This window comes from Oxyura jamaicensis, chromosome 3, assembly GCF_011077185.1.
Source record: "Oxyura jamaicensis isolate SHBP4307 breed ruddy duck chromosome 3, BPBGC_Ojam_1.0, whole genome shotgun sequence".
In the NCBI taxonomy this organism is placed as follows: Eukaryota; Metazoa; Chordata; class Aves; order Anseriformes; family Anatidae; genus Oxyura; species Oxyura jamaicensis.
The window spans coordinates 38819212-38832902 of record NC_048895.1 but is presented as its reverse complement, the minus strand read 5'-3'; positions in this window follow the sequence as shown (position 1 = coordinate 38832902).

Below are 13691 nucleotides of genomic sequence, written 5' to 3'. Positions count from 1 at the left end.
AGGTCTGGCCCGGGTCCTGCTCCTGCGGGGCCTCTTCATGGGCTGCAGTCTCCTCCAGGCCACATCCACCTGCTCCACCATGGTCTCCTCCGTGGGCTCCAGCGTGAAATCCTGCTCCATGGGCTGCATCCTGCTTCACCATGGTCCTCACCACAGGCCGCAAGGGACTTCTTCTCTAACACCTGGAGCACCTCTCCCCCTCCTTCTTCACTGACCTTGGTGCCTGCAAGGCTGTTCCTCACTCCTCTCTCTCTCCCAGCTGCTGTGTGACAGCAGGTTTTTTTTTTTTTTTTGTTTGTTTGTTTTTGTTTGTTTTGTTTTGTTTTCCCAGTCTTAAATATGTTCTCAGAGAGTTACAAAAAACATTGCTTATTGGCTCGGCTCTGGTCAGCAGCAGGGCCCTTATCTAATATGGGGCAACTTCTGGATTCTTCTGGCAGAAGCCACCCCTACCCCTGCTACCAAAACCTTGCCACGTAAACGCACTACATTGCTCCAGAAGTGCCACCCACAGCAGGCTTCCCAGGGCCATGTCCAGGCAGCTTTTGAAGATTTCCAAGGAAGGAGACCCCACACCCTCTTTGGGCAACCTGTGCCAGTGCTCAGGCACTGTGACAGTCAAAAAGTGTTTCATGATGTTCAGACAGAACCTCCTGTGTTCCAATTTGTGCTAATTCCCTCTTATCTTGTCACTGGACACAAATGAAAAGAGCCTAGTTCTGTCTTCTTTGCAACATGTCCAGAGAAGGGCTGCGAAGATGGTGAGGGGTCTGGAACACAAGTCCAATAAGGAGTGGCTGAGGGAACTGGATGGTTTTTAGTCTGGAGAAAAGGAGGATCAGGGGAGACAGATTGCTCTCTACAACTGCCTAGAAGTAAGGTGTGGGGAGCTGGGGGTCAGCCTCTTCTCACAGGTACGTAGTGATAGGACTAGAGGGAATGGCCTCAAGTTGTGCCAGGGGAGTTTAGGTTAGAAATTAGGAGACATTTCTTCTCAAAAAGAGTGGTCAAGCATTGGAAGGGATTGCCCAGGGAAGTAGTGGTGTCATCCTCCCTGGGGGTCTTCAAGGAAAGGTTGGACCTGACCCTTAGGGACATGATTTAGTGGATGACATTGGTAGCAGGGTGATGGTTGGACCAGATGATCCTGAAGGTCTCTTCCATCCTTAATGATTCTATGAATCTAAACACTGTTGAGATCTCCCCAAGCCTTCTCTTTCTTGAGGCTGAATAGTCCCATTTCTCTCAGTTTTTCTCCATAGAATTGATGCTCCACTCCCTTCATCATTAGTGGCCTTTGCTGGACTCCCTCCAGTATGCCCCTGTCTCTCTTGTAGCAGGGAGCCCAGACATGGGCACGGCTCTCCAGATGTGGCCTCACCAGTGCTGAAAAGAGGGGAAGGATCACCTCCTTCGACTTGCTGACAACACTCTTCCTAATGCATTCCTAGATATCATTGGCCTTCTTTCACAGTTAAAACAAACCTAATTAAGAACCTTACTCAGAACTGATCAAACCTTGCTAAGTGCTTGTATTATGCTGGTTTTAGTTTTATTATTGTAAATGTTTCAGGGGAAAGTAAGGTATAGCACCACAAATGTCTTAAAGCAGGAACATAACAAACAACTTAAAACAAGATTTTAAAATTCTTTGGATGAGAAAGGACATAATTCCAATCATTTTCCTATCCCCTTTGTGTTTCTTTTCAGACTTCACCTCAGGAGTGATATAGGCAGAATAGGCCATTTATAAAGTTTTCAGTTATTGTTTGCAGCTTTACGCATGTAGATAAATGAAATGCAAAGCAGATAAAGCATATCCATAAACTCTGTCACTCTTTTGCAGATCTGAGAACTGCAATGGTGTCTCAACAATTCATTCACTGTCCTGTTATTTGAAGAACTTGAAAGCCACTGTAAATGGCTGTATATGGTAGACGATGGAAGAAATGTCGGTTGGTAGTCATGATTCACTAGAGCAGTTGGTAACCACGTTTTTTACATGTTTCCAATCCATAAACATGTTATCTGCTTATTCCTTAACGCAATAAAATTCTAATTAATTTTTACCGCCAGTCACTCATAGCTTTTAATAAGGCAATTTGTAAAGGAATATTTTTGAAATACTAGAGTTCTACAGGTGCAAAAGAACAAAGAGAAACAAAGCCTTTTGGCTTTTTCTCAAGCAAGGCTATTATGCTTTGTTACAAAGGAATTGCCTTCAAATGATGTTCTATATGCTCGTTATACTGTTCACTATAATTATGATCACAATTAGACCTCAAGAATTGTTACTGTCACTTTAGGATGTATGAAGCTGAAAAGAAAGTTTGCACTATGATGATTTTTATTGTTATTAAAGACTGGTTAATCATAGCCAGCTGCATTTGATCGATCTGGAAATCTCATGATTTTTTAAATATATCTCTCTGCTGATTTTCTTATTTTTTGTTTGTTTCAGTTAAATCCTAGTCATATCTATGGAATGAACAGTCATAAATGTCTTTTCTCCTTCACCGCCCTTGTCCAACAATCATGAATTGATTGAGTCCTTTCTTAAGCAGTTTATAATGCATATGGGAAATTCCTTGTGATCAAATAGATCCTGTAATGTTATCATTAAAAAGAAAATAGTCCATGCATATGGAAGTATGAAATAACTTCACCTTCTCAAATTAGGTCTTGGAGTCATAAATTGCACATATATTATTATGAGGAATAGTTCAAAATTTAAAAGATTAAATAATTTTTCCCTAGTTTTTTAGATTCATAGGTTTTGAGTTTAATATACAAAACTTTAGTGCTTTATCTGATACCACAGTGTAATGCTTGACTATATATTCAAATATGTATATTATATTTTAGCCACAACTCTTTATGAAATAATGGAATATTTTTACTCTCCAGTTGTTTGGTCCAACTGGAATTTTGAAGGGAGTGCTGAGGATTTATGCTCAGATGAAAGAGTACAAAGTTAAATATTTAAATTATCATCATAATTTTCAGTGTTATCGTATTTGTTTTTAAATTAGGTAAATACATAAATTTTCACGCCACCCTTATTTCTGACCTTTGACAGCAAGGCGTATTTCAGTTTCTATGTTCGATCTGCCCCATAGATTCCAGTCTGGTTAACAGATGAAAGAGTTGAGCCCTCTGTTGACACCTGCCAAGAACTACTGATGCTTTTGAGTTTGTAACATTTGACCATTTTTATAATCATAAAAGTTCGGTCACATATGCCAGTTTTCAGTTACTCATTCCTTAACTTTCATTCAACCATAGTTCTTTGTGTTTGGGATAGTGAAAAAAATACAGGTTAAATCTATGAGAAATCATGAGAAATATTTTCTAAAAACTTAGTTATTTTTAAAAGTATGTCATGAAATATAGTCATTGCAAGATATTGAAGGGGAGCACAGATTTCCAATTGATCTCTATTATTTGAAAGCTTATTTAAACAGAACTTTGCAATACACATTACACCACTGCTATTTCTAAATATAAAAATTGACATTTTTTCACATCCACCTAATAAACAAAATCAATAACTTTTAAAGATAGTATCCACTTGCCAATTACAAAACTTCATTTTGCATTTCCTGTGGTATACTCAAGAAATCTATGCACTATTCATATGTAAGAACAACTGAGAAAGTGGGGGTCTACAATGCGTGAGAATGAGATAGAGACAGAAATAGAGGCAGAGTAACTTCAGGAGCACTTGGACAGGCTATTGACTATTAAAACACTGACCCTAATGATTTTGCACGGGAATATGAATAGTTCCTCAAAGCACTCTATTGTCATGAAATTTAGAGTTAAGACAGACCTTTTTAACTTATTTATTTATATATTTATTTTTAACTCTGTCCCTGAGCAATACCTTCAGGAAGATATTAAAAAATATATATTTGTTTTGTGAAATTCTGATTGTATTATAAAGTGGAATTTCTTAGATGATTTTGCCTGGTAACTCACAGTATCAAAGTATTTCAGCATTCAGCAATATTCAGAATCTCAAAGTCTTATGTCACTCTGTATCTGTGTTTCACAGCTGGACTCAACAATTTCACCTGAAGTGATAATTAAATTGGGAGTTTTTTTGTTGTTGTTGTTTTGTTTTTTTCCCACAAAAGTTGTTGCCAAAGTCTCCAGTGATAGACTTGTGCCTGAAGACAAATATAAGATCTTGCACTGATTTTATTTTAAAAGTGGGCTGTCTTTTTACATTTGACTCTTTGTTTGTTTCCCTTTCAATTCACTTCAAACTGACAATTGTACCTGCTTATAGCTGTGGCAAAAGCCACAAGCTTGCTTTATTGGTTTTCTTTTTCTCTGTATATATCAAATATCATGCTAGTTTTAGTAACACGACAGACATTAATAAAGACTTTGTTTTCAGTAGTGCATTTAGTGGTTAAGTTCACTTTTGTTGAAATAAACATGCCTAATTGTTTTGAAGTTTGGAGCACTATTAGTTGTTGTATGATATTTTAAATGCAAGCCTACGCTTATTTCATGCAGAAGAAAATATCTGCAGTACTGAAGTGATGCACAAAATACAGACCATGCCACCTGACGGGTGTTTTCTGTAGGTTAGTCACTCCAGTTGCTCCTCCAGTTGTCTCACTGGGTTGGGAGGGTTGGCAGAAGGACACGGTGCACTGTGGCAAAACAGATACTTCCGCCAACAGCTCTGTACAGCTTTAGCATAGCCATCTAAAACCCTTCTAGGTGAGCACTTGTTTGTTAATTTTGCTTCCTCCTGTCCTGCAAAGTATATTTGCAATTCATTTTTAGTTTGTATATATTTATCAGTTCTCATGAGACTATACTTTACTATTAAATGCAAAACATTATAGCAAAAGTTTCCTCACCCCAAATAATCAAGCCCAGAAATTTACCAGTTTATTCAAAATTTGATTCAAAGTTTTATACTAGGACTATTCCATATTCTGCCTAGCATGGTCATTTTACCTCTACTACATCTACCTGATGTAACCAGCCCAGCAACTTTGACTGAATCCTAAGTTGTACTGCTGATGACTCTGTATATGCTCCTTATACAGGTACAATTTTATAGCAAAACCTCATACTTTAAACCACTCATTAAACACTTTTGCTTTGTGACTTCTGTAGCTGATAGAAGCTCAAACACTAACTTCCTGAAGGTGAATTAAGGAAAACAGTATGAAGAGGATATGAAGATGAGGATAAATAATAACATGAATAAAAAGAAAATCCACTGTTCTTGCTTATTCAGAAGTCTTCAGTTCTATTCACTAATTTGACTTATTTTTATCTTGGTTTAATGTTATCAGTCCTATCATTAAAGTTCACAACTTTCAGTTGCATATCATTATGATTATTCTGTTCACTAAATAAATGCCTATGACTTCATTGCTGAAGATAGTACTCAGATTCCTAGGCAAACCTGAGCTCTGACCTGAACAGCAAGTATCAGAATCCAGCTATAAGAATTATGATTAAACCTACCTTTTTTTTTTTTTTTTTTTTTTTTTTGTACATTTCGTAATTTCACATGCTATAAAAACAATTGTTTTCCAGTGCAAAGTATGGCCCCAGGAAATTACCAAAGATTTATCGTAAATCAAATATCTGTAGTTATAAGGGAAGTGACTGGAAAACCTTGAAGATATATTTATCATATTTTCCAATCCATTCTATTCCATTTTTAATCCAAAAGATCGTATTTATCATATTAAAAAACATAAAAGATAATTAAATAATATTTTTGTTACTCATAAGAAAGCTGCAATAAAAATCAGACTATTTCCCCTCGCTCATGTCTTTCTTTGAGCGTATCCAAACCAATATGATTAATGAAGACTTTTTCACAGTTATCAGTATACAATTTGTAGCAATACAGGGCAAATTTTCATTCTGCAGTTCTCATTTTTAGGTATCTATAGAAAATATTGGATATTACTAAAAGTTATAAATTTTCTTTATTTATCTTTGTTGTTTCAAGAGCACGATCCAAACAATATGTCCCTTTTTAATGTAGCAAAGCTAAAAGGAATATATTTCAGACACTTTTGTGTGTGTGTGTGTGTCTTTTTCCATTGTTTGTTTTAAATAACATGATTATATATTTTCATTCAAGATATATTTCATACAGAAGGGAAATAAGCCAACATAACTACAGGGAGAGTAGTTATACCCACTACCCAGTAGTTACTACCACCCCAGGTTGTATGCTGTAAACATCTGTAGAAATATTGTGGAGAACAATCTATTATTTTTAGGGACTATTAGCTGCCCAGACTTTTGTACCTACTAGCCAGTTGGGAAGCATAAGAATTTGCTTGGGAAAATATTTCAGAGCATGCTATTGCTAACTTCAAAGACGGAATTTCATTACGAGTCAACAACCAGTAAGCAAGTAGGATACAATTACCCTATACCATTGGGTGTCTAGCAGGAATGGTACCTGGCAGGTACCATTGTGCACCCGTCATCTAGCTCACAGAAACAACAGACATTAATTATTCCACTGAGAGTCTAGTCTAGAAAGCAGAGGCTTCTAACTTTACACTCTCTGAATTGCATTAAATGAATGTTCCTGCAGCAGGAGGCATGAAGATCTTCCATTGTGGGCAGCAGTTTGCACCAAGTGAAAAAGAAACAGAAAGAAGAAGTGTATCATCATAATTTATCCAAAGAACATACAAAAACAAAGTGTCCGACTCACACTGGGAGTCACCCATGAGTAGATATTTAAAAACACAAATGGCACTAAGCTCTTAAACACCTTTGCCTTGCAGAGAAAGGTAAGCAATGATGCATGACTTGACCCCTTGGAATTCTGTGCTATGAATACCTCACTTCTTTGTAAATTCCAGATTTAGGACTAGCTGGCAGGCCACAGAAGTATCTGCATTTGTGGCCAAAACCATTCTATGCTCTACATATGCTTGGGCTCTTTAAAGCAGTAAATATGTCTCAGGAGAGCTGAGCTGTACTACATACACATATAAACCTATTCCTCTGAATTAGAGCCCTTATAATACCTTTGTGCTACAAGTACGGAAGTCCAAAGCTGAAATTGCATATGCCTTTAAATAAGGAAAAAAAAAAAAAAGGGGGGGGGGGGGGGGAATTTTTACAATCCCTTTGAGGACAGTGAGAAATAGTCAAAACACACTTCCTAAACTTATGTTTCTAAACACCCTCTCTAATCTTATTAGGCAAATAAAAGTCATACTCCTTTGATGTACAGATGTAGCTCCCACTGGTGCTAATGAGAATTATGTGTACAATTCGACAGAATAAGCCCTATAATTTAATTTAATGGTTATTTGAGGGAGAGGGGGGGACTTCAAAGAAAACAGCTAATGTCTGTGATAAATACTCTGTGAAAAGGTTGAACATTTGAACAGCAATAAATATTTTTAATGAGCTTAAATTTCGTAAGAATTCTAGCATGCAGAAGTTCAATGTGTAGATGTCCAACTAGACTATAATATAAAAAGAAGAAAAAAATCATGAACACATTTCAGACTAACATTTGCAAAGGCTTCAGACTTGCTCCTGTTCTCATGTTTCAGATTTTCCTGCTTGCTACATATAAACTTGTTCTTTTCAGACTGAAAATGCAACAGAAGAAATGGTACAAATAACAATAAGCATTCTTTAAACATGTTCCCATATCTGCCTTTAAATAAATATTGGTCATCAGTAAAAACACATATCCATAGAGGTCGGTTAAAAGTGAAATAAGACATAAAAATTGAAATCATATATTTATTATTTGTAGAATCACTTGTAGAAAACATCAAAAGACAAAAAAAAAAAAAAAAAAAAAAGTGAGGTTTTGATGTGAACCTTTTTAAATATAATAGGAACCCCACATTAAACCCCAAGTTTGGTCCCCAAGTGCACCAAACCCCCTAAAAAGCCCAGACAGACAGAGAGAGAGACTCTAAAGTTTAGATTTCCTCTGCATTTCTAAATCTCTTTAGTATACAATTTTGATATATTGTGGGCTCAGTAATCTATATGCAATGATTACACAAGAAGAAGCAATTTTAAAACTTAAACTGTGCAGTCAAACAAAAGCTGAGCAAAGGCACTGTGCACTTCCCTTCTTCTGCAGTGATGAACCATGCTGGAATCACAGTATTCTATGAAAAAGAATTGCGATAAGCCTCGTACCCAGACTTTAGGAATAATACCAGTATTATTAATACCAGAATTACCAGTAACTGTGTAGACCTGCTTGTATGTGTACCAGATCCTTTCAAATTGACAAGCCTGGTCATGAACAGGAGAGATTTTCCCACCTCCAGCTATATGGAGTACAGATGTCTGCATCTATCTCATCTACAATCTCCTAGGTATTATTAGAGCAATCCTGGAGAGTAGTTAATGTAATCCTACAATAAACATCTACAACAGAGCAGATTAATCAGTCATTATGTTTGTCCATTTAATTTTGTTGAGTATACAGAGTAGGAGTGAGATAGCTCAGACATAGATCTAAAGCTAGCCAAAAAGACTCCCACTCCTAGTTTATCCACAGATACAGAAGTTGGCCTGACTTCCAACAATGGAGACTGTAACAACCAAATTAATAGATGTATTTCTGTGTTCACTATCATATGAAAATTATTTATTAATGTAAATCTGTAAAATAAACCAGATGTTTTAAGTCTATCATAGACAAATGGATTGGAAAGTCATCTTTGTATTTTTAAATCATTCTTTTACATACTAGAACAAAGGTACATCTCACTTCAGATGTCCTAAGCACGTTTTTTTTCTGCATGGAATTTATAGTTTGAGGGGGTTTGGGTTTTCTTTGTTTGTTTGGTTGGTTGGTTGTTTTCATCTACATATGATTATTCATTCTTGTTCTGCTTGTGATTCATATTATTTTTCAGGTCTTTTTCAGCCCCTGACCTGGCTCACTTATTTTTGTTTCTATATAACAACTTACTCCAGAAAAATATCATGTGTTTTTTGTTGGTGGTGGTGTTTTTTTTTTTTTTTTCTCCCCAAAAAAAAAAAAAAAAAAAAAAATACCAAGATTTCATTGAATTTCATGTTAATAAGTACAATTTTCTTGCCTTGGTGACACTTCATACTTAACAAGCATAACTTCTGTTTGCTTCACTAGGTCTTTCATGAAAGCATTTAATAGTTTTATATCTACCCTGAAGAGACCCTTTACAGAGTAGAAACTTCTGTTTCCCACTTATCTGTGGCATTTTCATCTAGACCACGCTTTTGTGGTTTCTTTTAGGAGCATCTGAGCCAGTGTTTTTGAAAACTTTACTGAAAAATTGATATGACATCAGCTGTTTTTCCTTCATCCATAAGGCCTTTACTTGTCATAGGAGGAGATGAAACAGGTTTGGCATGATTCATTCTTAACACACAAAGGTTGGTGATTATTCATCTCTCTGCTTTACTCAGTGTGTTCACAGATTGTTTGTTTATTTGCTCCAATATGTTTTGCAGGAATTAAAGTTAGAATATCTGCAATTTTCTGGCACTTTCTTTATAAAGCAAAGCACAACTTTTGGCTTTTGTTATTTTTCCATATCCATCTGTCACAGCTTCTCAGAGGAAACTGTTAACAACACTGAGCTTTTATTAATGAATTCCTCAGTATGGGGGGGGGGGGGTGTGGAGGGAGTCATCAGCTGAAGGAAATTTAAAAACATCTGATTAAATCAAGTACCAGTTTTTTCTTTGTCATACTATGCTGAAGTCTTGATCCTTCATATCTGATGTTAATTATGATAGTGTCTGATAGTAAATGAGCTTTTTACAGACAGTGCAAAAAGTCATTAAGCATTTAGAAGCTTTTAGCATCTTATGTCAATATTTTTCAGTTTTTGCTGGGGCAAACTAAACATCTCTCTTGTTTTCAGCTTACCCCTGGAATACTTTAAGCTGTTTCTTGTTGCCATTCATTTCCTCTATTAGTTTTATTTTGTGACTTTGTTTTTCTAATTCAAACTTTAATTGTTACGTTGTGGTTCTGTACCCATCCATGATAGTTTGACTTGGTGTTCATTTTCTACGTATTTCGCTTTTATGCTTAAAGCGTCCAACAAAATATTTAATCATACATGGAATTATTTTATTTTGTGCCCTTAATATTCTTTTGCTTGCTAGTATCTTTAACACCTTTTCATCATTTGAAATGATCTTTCTTTCCAATTTCTTTCCTATTCTCTGATTTCTTTGAAGTCTGACTTTCTGAAAGCCATTGATTTTGTTCTGGTCTTATTTGTGCTGTCTGTGACAAGGGCCATGAAGCTACAATGCCATGTTCATTCAGACCAACCTTATCTTTCAATTTTATGATCTCAGAATTCTTTCATTTTGGTTGAAACAATATGTAGAATTTCCCTCTTATAAATGTCCTGCAATGTTGCTGCTAATTGGAAGAACTCTGCGGGGCATTCAGCATATCACAATGTTCATTTTTCACATTAAACAACATGAAATACATTATTAAACATTTTTACTGATGACTGCTTATTTGAAGGTTTTGAAAGGTCAGAACGACATCACCTGTGCTGGCTTACAATTGCAACAAATATTTCTGCTTGAGATTGTACAGTGGGAAATTTTATATTTTGAAACATTTTGTCACTTCTATTTTCTTTATTTGCATTTTAGTGCCAGTTATTCACTCTCAGCTGCGGCAGAGACTGGATACTTTTGAGACACTTTGCTATCGTCTGTAAAGACAATAAAAATAAAAATTCCTGTAATTCTCATATGCTTTCACAATAAACTTAATTCTGCTCCTTTGTTTTTCATTTGTTGCGATTTTATCTCTTCTTGTTCAGCATTGTGAATGTATGCATGTGTGCATGTATGCACTTATATTGAGCTAAGAGGTACATAGTGCATCCTAAGGAGGTCAAAGAAATTGCACTGAAGATGGAGAATTTATCTAAGTCCTAGTGGCAACTAAGCTGCCTAAAATATGAGGATTTAAAACTTTTGGGTAAAAAAGGCCTGAGAAAAGTGAGATGCTTGAAATTAAACTACTGAGGACCTATAATTTTAAACAACATTGAAAACAACGTATAATTCTTAACTCTATGTGTGCTTAAAATCATGATTTTACAAGGCTTTTAAACACCTGCTCTACTACAATATATGTGCAGAATTGCTTTATTAGATCAGATTCTGATTTGCTTAGACCTATAAATGGACCTTAGTAAAAGTCAACAAGCTTGTGTTTTGTGGCTTACTTTCAAGTTATTTCATTTGAAACACAGAGATCCAATTAATTCCAATGGAGCTGTTTACAGATATTAAATTTACATATTAAGTAATTGAGGTCAAATTGAGGATTACTAATGGTCTGAAGGCTGTCTGCAGTGCCAAACTACTTTTGCAGAATAGTTTTCTTCTACTAGACAAATTTATGAACCAGAGACATAACTTTACTCTTTCCACTTCATAATATCTGCATCTTTTCAAACCACCTTACCAGAAAAACGCTAGCATATAATCATGACATAATATTCTGATGTAGATAATATAAGTTAGCATAAACAAATTATAATGTGTATCTACTGGAAATACTAAATAATGAAATACCCAGACTTAATTTTCAGAATACTAGTTGTGTCTTGTTAAGATGAAGGTTGATTCTGATTTATAGGATCACTATGAGTTCCTTATTAAACTGTCACTCAGAGAGTATAAGAGTGGAAAACCTATTACTGTGTTAATTAGGTCTGTGGTAGTTTTCAGGCTGGTGGTGACTGCTGCCCATGTGCAACCTAGCATAATATACATTATAAGAATAGTAACACTACCACTGCTGGAGTAGAAGACTGCGTAGTCATGACAAAAGGGAAAAGGATGTTGCTTTGCCCCTTGGAGGGCAGTACCACAGTCTGGGAAAGAGTTTCTTAGGCTAGTTTTATTTTCTCATAAAATATGTGCAATGACAAAATATGCTGCAGTTCCATTTAATTTTCTTTTTTTTTTTTTTTTTTTATTTCTTTCTCACCCAGGGGTAGCTGCCTGGTACAAACACAAATTTATGTTCCTTTAGGTATAAATTATTGTGAGGGGGAAAAAATAGAGAAACAAATACCAAGATAAATTGTTCAAAAATATTGTGTTTCTTGCATGATCTCAGCCACAGCAATTCAGGAAATAATTTCATACTAAAACATACTTGGTTTACTGGACTATAACAGGTTGGATTTAGGTGATAGGTAGCTGCTCACCCTCCACCCTCAACTCTAGGTATCCTTCAGTTAATTACTCTTAGTTTCAGGAAACGGGGATGAGACAGAGGTTCCTAACATGCCCATCTGACATGGAGACTAGTCAAATTTTCAAAAGTTATTTTGAAGTTTGTCCAGGGCTGCACTGTACATATTTGTTGGGTTGTGAAGTAACTTAAGGTACAATATTCAGATGCTTAGATGCTCTGAAGGAAAAATCTTTTTTTCCTCCATATCCTCACTAATAAAGCATTCAAAGCATTCACTTGTTCATGTAGCCAGTATTCTAAGGCACGTCTGAGAAAATGATTATTTGCTTTTCAACTAGTTTTAAAAGGTCTCTCAAAACTAGAGTCGGGTCAGGCCCTTCAAAAGTGATTCCACCATCTCCTGAATCCTAAGCAATTTATCTTTTTTTTTTTTTTTTCTTTTTTTTTTTCTGTTTTAAAAATAAAAGAGAATTAGCATTATCTCTTTTTGCTCCAGCTTTGCTTTGGGAGATGTTGTCCAGCAACATAGCAACATCACAAACAGATACTGTATACAAATTAAACCATTAAGTAAGCATTTGTGAGCTTACCCAAATACTTATATTTGGGGGAGCATGCTAAATATTTATTTTGATATACATTGATGTTTCAGCCCTTTAAAAGGTAGAGCAGTCCAAGCAAATCAAACCACTGACTTCAGTTGGCATTCTCCCCTGAACAGTTTAGGCTATGTGTCAGGGTCTCATGCTCTGCCCTTCTGTGAAAAATAACTTAGTACATTTTTCCCCATCTCTGATTTCAGTGATTCCCTGATGTTATTCCCTGAATTTACCTTCCAATCTCACTTTCTTCTACATACCTCATTCCATCACATTTTCTGTCACATTTTTAGAATTCATTAGTTAATCCTGGAAATTATGTAGAACTTTTTGACATTTAAAAAATCAGGGACAGCTCAGCAAAGTCAAACAGTCAGAATAAGCAAAGTCAAACAGTCAGAATAAGCAAAGTCAAACAGTCAGAAGACAGGCCCCAATTAGTGTGCAGAGAAAACTTCTCCCATGCATATAAATCACTCCATCTCCCCACTTCAGAAAGAACAGGTAGATGAGAAACTAGTTCCATAAAGTGCTATTGACTTAAACAATGAGCAATAACTGGGACAGGAAAAATCTTTTTGCTCTTCTCTATTCAGGCTGATCTCATGGAGTTGCTTTTAGTCAAAGGACGAAATTCATTAATCAGGTGTATCAGGTAGTCTGGAAAAATATGGTTACAGTCAGCTAGCAAATAAAGTAATTCAACCAGAATATTTGCAAGATGAACACCAAAAGCAAACAAACAAATAAACAACATTAACTATATTTGTCTGAGTTCTTTGTGGTCACTTAAGAGGATGTTTGCAGAGCTAGTAAATTGAAACAGTGGCAGTACTAGAGAGAAAAAACAACATTGTCCCAAG